General features: G+C 42.4%; 1 pseudogene; it reads left to right on the top strand.

Annotated features, from left to right (window-relative positions):
- The first annotated feature begins 247 nt into the window (after positions 1 to 247).
- On the top strand, positions 248 to 3,438 carry LOC143286652 (large ribosomal subunit protein uL23 pseudogene; annotated as a pseudogene).
- The last annotated feature ends 6,562 nt before the right edge of the window (positions 3,439 to 10,000 follow it).

Here is a 10,000-nt window from a genome sequence, read left to right on the forward strand (position 1 = left end):
TAGCAGCAGCAGCAGCAGTAGTAGTAGCAGTAGCAGCAGCAGTAGCAGCAGCAGTGGCAGTCACAGCAGCACCAGTAGTAGTAACAGCACCAGTAGCAGCAGTAGTAGTAGCAGCAGCAGCAGTAGTAGCAGCAGCAGCAGCAGTAGTAGTAGTAGTAACAGCAGTAGTAGTAAATTACGTGGCCCAGTCCTCTCCTACCCGCCATTTTAAGAACATTCCCCAGCCATGAAAAAAAAAAGCAAGACCATGGCTCCGAAGAAGACGACCAAAGCTCCCGCAAAGGCTGGTACCAAGAAAGCTGGAGAGTGCAGCCAAGGAGAGTGCTGCTGTCGGCAAGGCAAAGGGCAAGGCTCAGCGTGCCAAGAAGGCTGTTTTAAGTGGTCGCCATGACAAACGTTCAAAGAAGATCAGAACTTCAGTACACTTCCGTCGTCCCAAGACGCTGTCTCTGCCCCGTGCCCCGTGCCCCGTGCCCCTCGCTACCCTAGGAAGAGTGCTCCACGGGTGAACAGGCCGGATGCCTTCAAGATTGTGAAGTTCCCCCTGACCACTGACTCAGTAATGAAGAAGATTGAAGACAACAACACTCTGGTGTTCATCGTTGACAAGCGGGCGAACAAACCTCTTGTGTGTGGTGTGTCCATCGAGATCGATGATGACCATCGTTGTCATCCAGCTGGGGGATGGGGGGAGGGTGGTGGTGGGGTGAGGGGTAGGATGCTCATGAATCTATCTGTGAATATATATGAGTGCGTGCGTGCGTGTATGCCATCTGTTATATCAAACATACAATTTTTGCACAAACCGTTTCAGAGTGAACTTGGTGTGTGATTTATTCTATGATTCTAATCCCTAGTTACAAAATTCCTTACTTACTTTTTGAACCAACAGGTTTTCTTCACGTTTTTATTAATCTTTTTTCTTCTTCTTCTTCTTCTTATTTACTGTTTTGACTCTGATGCTTAATTTAACTCTTTCCATACGAACGGCGAAAAAGACGACGTTAACAGCGTTTCACCCCAATTATCATCATCAAAATATTGCAAGCGGAAGGCTCTTACACTGAAGACGTGCATGTTGACAAAGAATACCACAATTCTGACGACGGAAGCTAAAGGTTGGGGTCATTCAGACACCCACTGGACATCAGTTCGAGGGGTTTGTGTAGAGGAGAAGAGAGGACTGGCCGTACTGAGTGAGTTAATTAATAACATCGTTTACACAGAATCTACTTGTATTCAACATGGAAACAGACATTGAAGCAAAGAGCAAGAAGTGATTGATTAACTTGAGTGTTTTGTTTCTTCGTCCAGTGGGGGGCGAGGGGGGGGGGGTGTTATTTCAGCTGTGTTTGATTTATCTTGATAATCAGTATCAGTATCAGTAGCTCAAGGAGGCGTCACTGAGTTCGGACAAATCCATATACGCTACACCACATCTGCCAAGCAGATGCTTGACCAGCAGCGTAACCCAACGCGCTTAGTCAGGCCTTGAGGAAAAAAAAAGTGAATAAATGATAGATAAGCTTACACAAATAAATAAATAAATAATAACTATAATGTTAAAAAAAAAACAATAAAAAAACAACTCCCCAGTGGATGTATCCCCTTCGTAATCTCTTTAACCCTTTCACTGCCAAACTCGCATTTATGCAGCAGCTTAGGTAGAGTCACCCATGTCACTAGTGGAAGGGTGACCAGATCATGGGTCTGTTATCCATGAACCTACTGCTCTTAAATGTTCGGTGGTAGGATAGGACATATTTTCTTCACATCACAGGGGGGGGGGGGGGGGGGGGGAATTCCCAGCTACTCCTAGACACCATAATTATTTCTGTGTTTATAAGCACAGAGGGATTTTGCACTCTAAATTGACTGGCGGTGAAAGGGTTAATTTGAGATCACGATGAATTTAGGGCGGAGGGGGGGGAGGTTGTGGGGGGTGGGGTGGGGGGGTCTTTCACTCCGTTAAGAAAAGTTCATTTCCAAAACTGTGTCTTTTTTTTCTCAAACTCAGCTATCAATTGGATGAATCGTTTTCTTTGATTTTCAAAGTTGACGTTATATTATTTGTTGTAATGTGATTAACGTTATCTGCCTTCGTCGTGATTTTTTTTATCTCCTTAACTACATATGTCATGTATGAATAAGTTGCTCAGGAGACATGCTTAGATTTAGAATTATTGGGTTTTTTTGTGTTTGTTTGTTTTTGTTTTGTTTTTTGTTGTTGTTTTTTTGTTTGGTTGTTTTTTGTTGTTTTTTTTTTTTTTTGTTTTTTGGTTGTTTTTTGTTGTTGTTGCTTTATCGGTGTGTGTGTGTGTGTGTGTGTGTGTGTGTGTGTGTGTGTGTGTGTGTGTGTGTGTGTGTGTGTGTGTGTGTGTGTGTGTTTTGCCACAATTCATTAACCCTTTCTGTCCGAGTGAGAAAGTAAAGTAGATGTTGGGAAAGAAAGAGAGAGAGAGAGAGACTTGACACTTGACACTTTGACACTTTGATTCTTTATTGTCATTAGATTAACAGACCATGTGACAGGGGTGTGTGGGATACAGGGGAGGTTACAGTGCCGTTTTATCCAATCATCTGAAGAAAAAAAAGATAAAAACAAAACAAAAACAGGAGAGAGAGGGTGGATTTCAGAATGAACTATTCCTTGGGGGCATCACCTTATTCATAAGAGTCATCAAGTTCTTCCTTAGAGCCATCAAGTCATTAATTCTTTTTAGACTCATCACGTTACAGTTGTTATTCCTAAGATATATCAAAATAATTATTCATTTTGAGACATCACGCTGTTCCTTAAATAAAGACATCAAATTGTTCCTTAGGTTCATCAAATCTTTCCACTGCATTCTTTAGAGACATCAATTTATTCCTTTGAGACATCAAGTTATTCCTTTGATTTATCAAATTATTCCTTGGAAACACCAATTCATTCTTCAGAGACATGAAGTTATTCCTTCGATATATCATGTTGTTCCTTCGAGACATCAAGGTATTGCTGCGAGACATCACGTTTTTCCTTCGAAACATCAAATTATTTCCTAGAGACATCAACTTATTCCTTGGAGACACTACGCCATTCCTTCGAGACATCAGATTATTCCTTCGAGACATCGAGTCAAAGACATCAAGTTCTTCCAAAGAGAGATCAAGTTAGATACATCAAGTTACTCTTTCGAAACATCAAATTAGAGTGTTCACGTTATTCCATAAAGACGTCAAGTTTATTTCTTAGAGTTATCAAATCATTCCTTGGAAACACTAAGTTAGAGACATCAAGTTATTTCCTTCGAGACGTCAGGTTATTCTTTAGGTACATCACGGCTATTGGCGTTGGTCCAGAAGGCCTCATATCACGGCACTCTGAGCAGGTTGTTGAGACAAGTATGGTGACAGGATCTTGTGAAAGGTCCAGATGAGCCCCCAGACGAAAAGTGACCCCAGGTGTGTTCAGATTCTGCAGTACTTACAGGTTTTCAGAAAGTGTCAGATACAATAGAAGTTTCAGTTCAACAAAAAATTGAAGTCTTCAATTTTCTCTGTCACTAGCCCAGCGTCTGTCTGTCTCTGTTTCTGTCTCTCTCTGCCTCTGTCTCTCTCTCCCTCTTCGTGTGTGTGTGTGTGTGTGTGTGTGTGTGTGTGTGTGTGCATGTGTGTGTGTGTGTGTGTGTGTGTGTGTGTGTGTGTGTGTGTGTGTGTGTGTGTGTGTGTGTGTGTCACTCCCTCTCTTTGTCTCTCTCGGTCACTACCTCTCTCTCTCTCTCTCTCTCTCTCTCTCTCTCTCACGCACACACACACTCTCTCTCTTTCTCTCTGTCACTTCCTCTCTCTCTCTCTCTCTCTGTCTCATTCTTTCTTTCTCTCTCTCTCTGTCTCTGTCTCATTTTCACACACACACACACACACACACACACACACACACACACACAGTGACACACACACAGTGACACACACACACACACACAGTGACACACACACAGTGACACACACACACACACACACACACACACACAGTGACACACACACAGTGACACACACACAGTGACACACACACACACACACACACACACACACACACACACACACACACACACACACACAGTGACACACACACAGTGACACACACACAGTGACACACACACAGTGACACACACACAGTGACACACACACACACACACACACACACACACACACACACACAGTGACACACACACACACACACACACACACACACACACAGTGACACACACACACACACACACACAGTGACACACACACAGTGACACACACACAGTGACACACACACACACACACACACACACACACACACACACACAGAGTGACACACACTCCCTCTGTCTCTTTCTGTCTCATTCCCTCTTCTCTCTCTCTCTCTCTCTCTGTAACTTTCTCTGTCTCTCTGTCTCTGTCTCTGTCTCTGTCTCTCTCTCTCTCTCTGTGTAACTTTCTCTGTCTCTCTGTCTCTGTCTCTGTCTCTCTCCCTCTCTCTCTCGCTTCGTCATTTTCTCTGCGTTTGCATATGTGCGTGAACGCACGGAGGAATGAATATGCGAGCATTTTGTGTATCATGTGTGTGAATGCAACCGCAGATCGCATTCGTACAGCACACGGCGCCCTGTGTGTGTGTGTGTGTGTGTGTGTGTGTGTGTGTGTGTGTGTGTGTGTGTGTGTGTGTGTGTGTGTGTGTGTGTACACGCACAAGCTCATAAGCTGTATCACCGATCAACACTGTCAAACATAACATTTCCATTGTGGATTTTTAGGTGTGAACTTCGTAAACACACTCCAGGCTTTCTGGAATAGAAATACTTCTTTTTTTTCTCATTTTTTTTTCTCCACCGATTTGTTGGGTTGGGGGTGATTTTTGGGGTTTTTTTTATCCAGCTAAGTATATTCCATCACACGGATTATTAATTTTGTTTTTCTTTCTCCCACCTGAAATGTTAGTTTCTCGTAAAGATCATTTTCTCACCAAAAAAAATTCGTATTGAATAGACCAGAAGGCATGCATACAAAAGCAACAAAACAAATATATCTGTAGCCAAATGTGCTAGGTCAGTTGTTTTGTTTGTTTTTCGTTTGTCCTTTGGGATATTCATTTCCTACAAATGAATTCTTGTCATGATGGATAACTCCCTGTGAGACCTTTTTTTTTCTTATTCTCTTTTATCACGCAGTGGATGGTAAACTGTTTTCTAGTGTTTGTTTTTTCCGGTGCATTTGTTGTGCTACTTTCTGTGTGGCTCGTGATATGTTTTTTTTTGTTTGTTCTTGTTTTTGGGGGGTGAGGGGTGTCCCTTTTCACACATGCTTCTATTGTTTAGATTTTGTTTTAAATTCTAAAGGTGTTTTTGGCTTCGCTGATACGATAATTCGACAGGCTCACACCCATATTTGTCTTTTGTTTGTTTACTTTTTTAGGGAGGGTAAGGGGGGGGGGGTGTATACGTGTATTGGGTTCTAGAGTGAGTGAGTGAGTGTGTGTGTGTGTGTGTGTGTGTGTGTGTGCGTGTGAGCGCGCGCGCATTGTATATATAGTAACTATGGCTTCTGTTTGTAAGTGATGCATTTCTCCTGAACAGTTTTAATCACCTTTTGCATCTACCTTATTCACTGCTAAATGGCTGTTCATGCATCAGAGACATCAGAAAAAAAATATTCTTCTTTGTCGTCGTCTTCTTCCATTTTGACGGATGCAGTAATCGAATAATTTTGTATTTTGCATTTCTTTTTGTCACAGCAGATTTCTCTGTGTGAAATTCGGGCTGCTCTCCCCAGGGAGAGCGCGTAGCTACACTACAGCGCCACTCTTTTTTCTCTTTTTTTGTATTTTTTCCTGCGTGCTGTTTTATTTGCTTTTCCTATCAAAGTGGATTTTTTTTTTTTACAGAATTTTGCCAATAATAACCATTTTATTGCCGTGGGTTTTTCACGTGCGCTAAGTGCATGCTGCACACGGGACCTCGGTTTATCGTCTCATCCGAATGACTAAAGCGTCCAGACCACCACTCAAGGTCTAGTGGAGGGGGAGAAAATATCGGCGGCTGAGCCGTGATTCGAACCAACGCGCCCAGGTTCTCTCGCTTCCTAGGCGGACGCGTTACTTCTAGGCCATCACTCCACATCTCTGCATCGCTGGATTTTCGCCTGACTTCATGAGTTTGATCCCGGTTTTCGGTGCGTCGGGTGGGTTAAGGATTTTCCGATCTCCCATGTCAATGAGTGTGTGGAGGAGGGGGGTAGAGGAGGTGCAGGGTAATGTGTGTGTGTGTGTGTGTGTGTGTGTGTGTGTGTGTGTGTGTTGGAGCTCATGTACGTTTATATGTATTTGACTGTGCTTTCATATCTGTGAAACTGCATGTTTGGTGCATATCTGTTATGCATGTGTGGGTGTATGTGTGAATGTGTGTCTTCATGTTTTACATTTATTTGCTTATTTATCATCATCGTTGTCTTTTTTTTTTTAATTATTATTATTATTATTATTATTACTACTACCTTTTTATATTATAATTATTATTTATTTATTTATTTATTTATGTAAGCTTATCTATTATTTATTCACCTTTTTTCTTTTCTTTTTTTTTCCTCAAGGCCTGACTAAGCGCGTTGGGTTACGCTGCTGGTCAGGAATCTGCTTGGCAGATGTGGTGTAGCGTATATGGATTTGTCCGAACGCAGTGACGCCTCTTTGAGCTACTGAAACTGAAACCATGTCAACGTATGTGCAGACATATTTGAATCGCCGTCTTTGGATGCCTCGTGAAGCGATGGCCTGGAGGTAACGCGTCCGCCTAGGAAACGAGAGAATCTGAGCGCGCTGGTTCGAATCACGGCTCAGCCGCCGATATTTTCTCCCCCTCCACTAGACCTTGAGTGGTGGTCTGGATGCTAGTCATTCAAATGAGACGATAAACCGATCTCCCACGTCAACGTATTATGCAGACGTGCTAGTACTTGAATCGTCGTCTTTTTGTATATGCAAGCAGAAGAACAAAAATACTGCACGTTTAAGATCCTGTAATCCACCGTCAAAGTTCGCTGGGTGATGGAAACAAGAACGTACCCAGCAATGCACACACCCGAAAGAGGAGTATGGCTGCCTATATCACATGGCAAAAACAGTCATAAACGTCCAAACCCACTCTTACAGATGAGTGAGCGTGGCTTCACCAGCCCACGAACGAAGATGAAGACGGAGGAGGAAGAGGAGAAAGAAGAGAAAGAGAGAGAAGGAGGAGGCGGAGAAGAAGAATAAGAACAAGAAGATGGAAGAGTCACTATGCTTTGGTCTGAACAAAGCGAAACCAATGACGAGCGCAATAGCCGAGTGGTTAAAGCGTTGGACTTTAAATCTGAGGGTCCCGGTTTCGAATCTCGGTAGCACCGCCTGGTAAGGTAAAGGGTGGAGATTTTTTTTTTTTTTTTTTTTTTTTTTTTTTTTTTGTTCCGATCTCCCATGTCAGACGTGCTTGTACTTGAATCGTCGTCTTTTTGTATATGCAAGCAGAATAACAAAATACTGCACATTTTAAGATCCTGTAATCCACCGTCAAAGTTCGCTGGGTGATGGAAACAAGAACGTACCCAGCAATGCACACACCCGAAAGAGGAGTATGGCTGCCTATATCACATGGCAAAAACAGTCATAAACGTCCAAACCCACTCTTACAGATGAGTGAGCGTGGCTTCACCAGCCCACGAACGAAGATGAAGACGGAGGAGGAAGAGGAGAAAGAAGAGAAAGAGAGAGAAGGAGGAGGCGGAGAAGAAGAATAAGAACAAGAAGATGGAAGAGTCACTGAACATCACTATGCTTTGGTCTGAACAAAGCGAAACCAATGACGAGCGCAATAGCCGAGTGGTTAAAGCGTTGGACTTTAAATCTGAGGGTCCCGGGTTCGAATCTCGGTAGCGCCGCCTGGTAAGGTAAAGGGTGGAGATTTTTTTTTTTTTTTTTTTTTTTTGTTCCGAGCTCCCATGTCAGACGTGCTTGTACTTGAATCGTCGTCTTTTTGTATATGCAAGCAGAATAACAAAATACTGCACATTTTAAGATCCTGTAATCCACGTCAAAGTTCGCTGGGTGATGGAAACAAGAACGTACCCAGCATGCACACCCCCGAAAGCGAAGTCTGGCTGCTTATATGGCAGGGTAGAAACAGTCACATTGGTACATATGAGTAAACGTGGCTGCAACAGACCACGAACGAAGAAGAAAAAGGAGGAGGAGAAGAAGGACGAGGAGGAGAAGGAGAAGGAGAAAGAGGAGGAGGAGAAGGAGGAGGAGGAAGAGGAGGAGAAGGAGGAAGAGGAGAAGAAGAACAAGAACAAGAAGAAGAGTCACTGTCCATTACCATGCTTTGGTCTGAACAAAGCGAAGCCAAAACATAAAACTCCTTTTGGAGTACCGATTAGCACATACTCAATTACATGTAGCACCCACCACTACACATACTAACCCCCCTCCCCCCCCCCCCCCCCCCCTCCGCCCCTTCCCGCCCCCCACACCCAAAACAACACACAAAAAAATACTTACACGGATTTCACCACGACTCCGTCACATAAAACCAACCAGTAATCTGCCCTGAATACCAACCAGTGCTGGGCACTTAAAAGTCTGAACTTTCAGTGATTATGTTTACCTACCTTTTCTGGACGCTGGGTCGAGCTCTAAAACATCGTTTCGTTTCTGTTTCGGGACCAAGAGGCCGCGAGACTGGGTTTTGTGAGGGCTGTTTCCACCGCATCATTTTGAATCAGAACATTATATATATAACAAGAGAAGCAAGGCCTTCAAGACTCACTTGTGATACACTTAAAAACAAAATCTAATCGTTAAAATGTGTTCTGTATTTGTTATTATTATAAAGCTTCGGGTTAAAAGAAAAAGAAAAAATAAAGTCCTAACGGCAGATTCGAGGAGAAGAAACTGTCTTACCCATTACACTATCGTGGCTCCGTAATTGACGTTCAAAGATATAACATTTAAACATGCTTTTTAAACATGCAAATTAAGCCCCCTTGCATTAATTACAGATTAATTTCGTTTTTTTTTTACTATCTGCACCAAAGACATGCAAAATAAATATAACTTCCATGCTTAGCAAAAGAAATTCCTGTTTAACAAAAAATGATAAAAATGACTGCTCTTGTTGTGTCAGAATATCAGATCAAAGTGCCAAATTTAGAGAATTAAAAAAATATATAAATATAACAGTAAATTCAGTTTGCATATAATTTGGCTTCTTTTTTTTTATTTTTTGTGCCCATCCCAGAGGTGCAATATTGTTTTAAACAAGATGACTGGAATGAACTGAATTTTTCCTATTTTTACGCCAAATTTGGTGTCAACTGACAAAGTATTTGCAGTTTACCACGGACACACACATACACACACACACACACACACACACACACACACACACACACACACACACACACAGAGAGAGAGAGAGAGAGAGAGAGAGAGAGAGAGAGAGACAACCGAACACCGGGTTAAAACATAGACTCACTTTGTTTACACAAGTGAGTCATTGATACTTAAAAGTAGCAAACGTGATCGTACTGAAAAAACAACAACAACAGTAGCAACAGTGATCATTCTTACAAACAATAACGGCAGTAACAGTTTTCAGTTACAAAGAGCCGTGATATAATACGGAGTCATTTGCACAACAGGCTGCCTACCTGGGAAGAGTCGCCTGACAGTTCCCATTGGGCGCTCATCATTCGTTTCCTGTATCATTCGGCCAGGTTCCAGTCACACACACACACACACACACACACACACACACACACACACACACACGTGTGTGTGTGAGTGTGATGTATTATATTTAATACTGTTATTTATATTTACATTGTTGTAGGTTAATACTTGTTGATATGCATATACATAATTATTCTCCTTCCCATGACAACTCATTCAATACACACCACAACCTCTTTAGACTTTTTCTTATAATATACTTTTCCT

The sequence above is a fragment of the Babylonia areolata genome, chromosome 10, assembly GCF_041734735.1.
Source record: "Babylonia areolata isolate BAREFJ2019XMU chromosome 10, ASM4173473v1, whole genome shotgun sequence".
Lineage (NCBI taxonomy): Eukaryota > Metazoa > Mollusca > Gastropoda > Neogastropoda > Buccinidae > Babylonia > Babylonia areolata.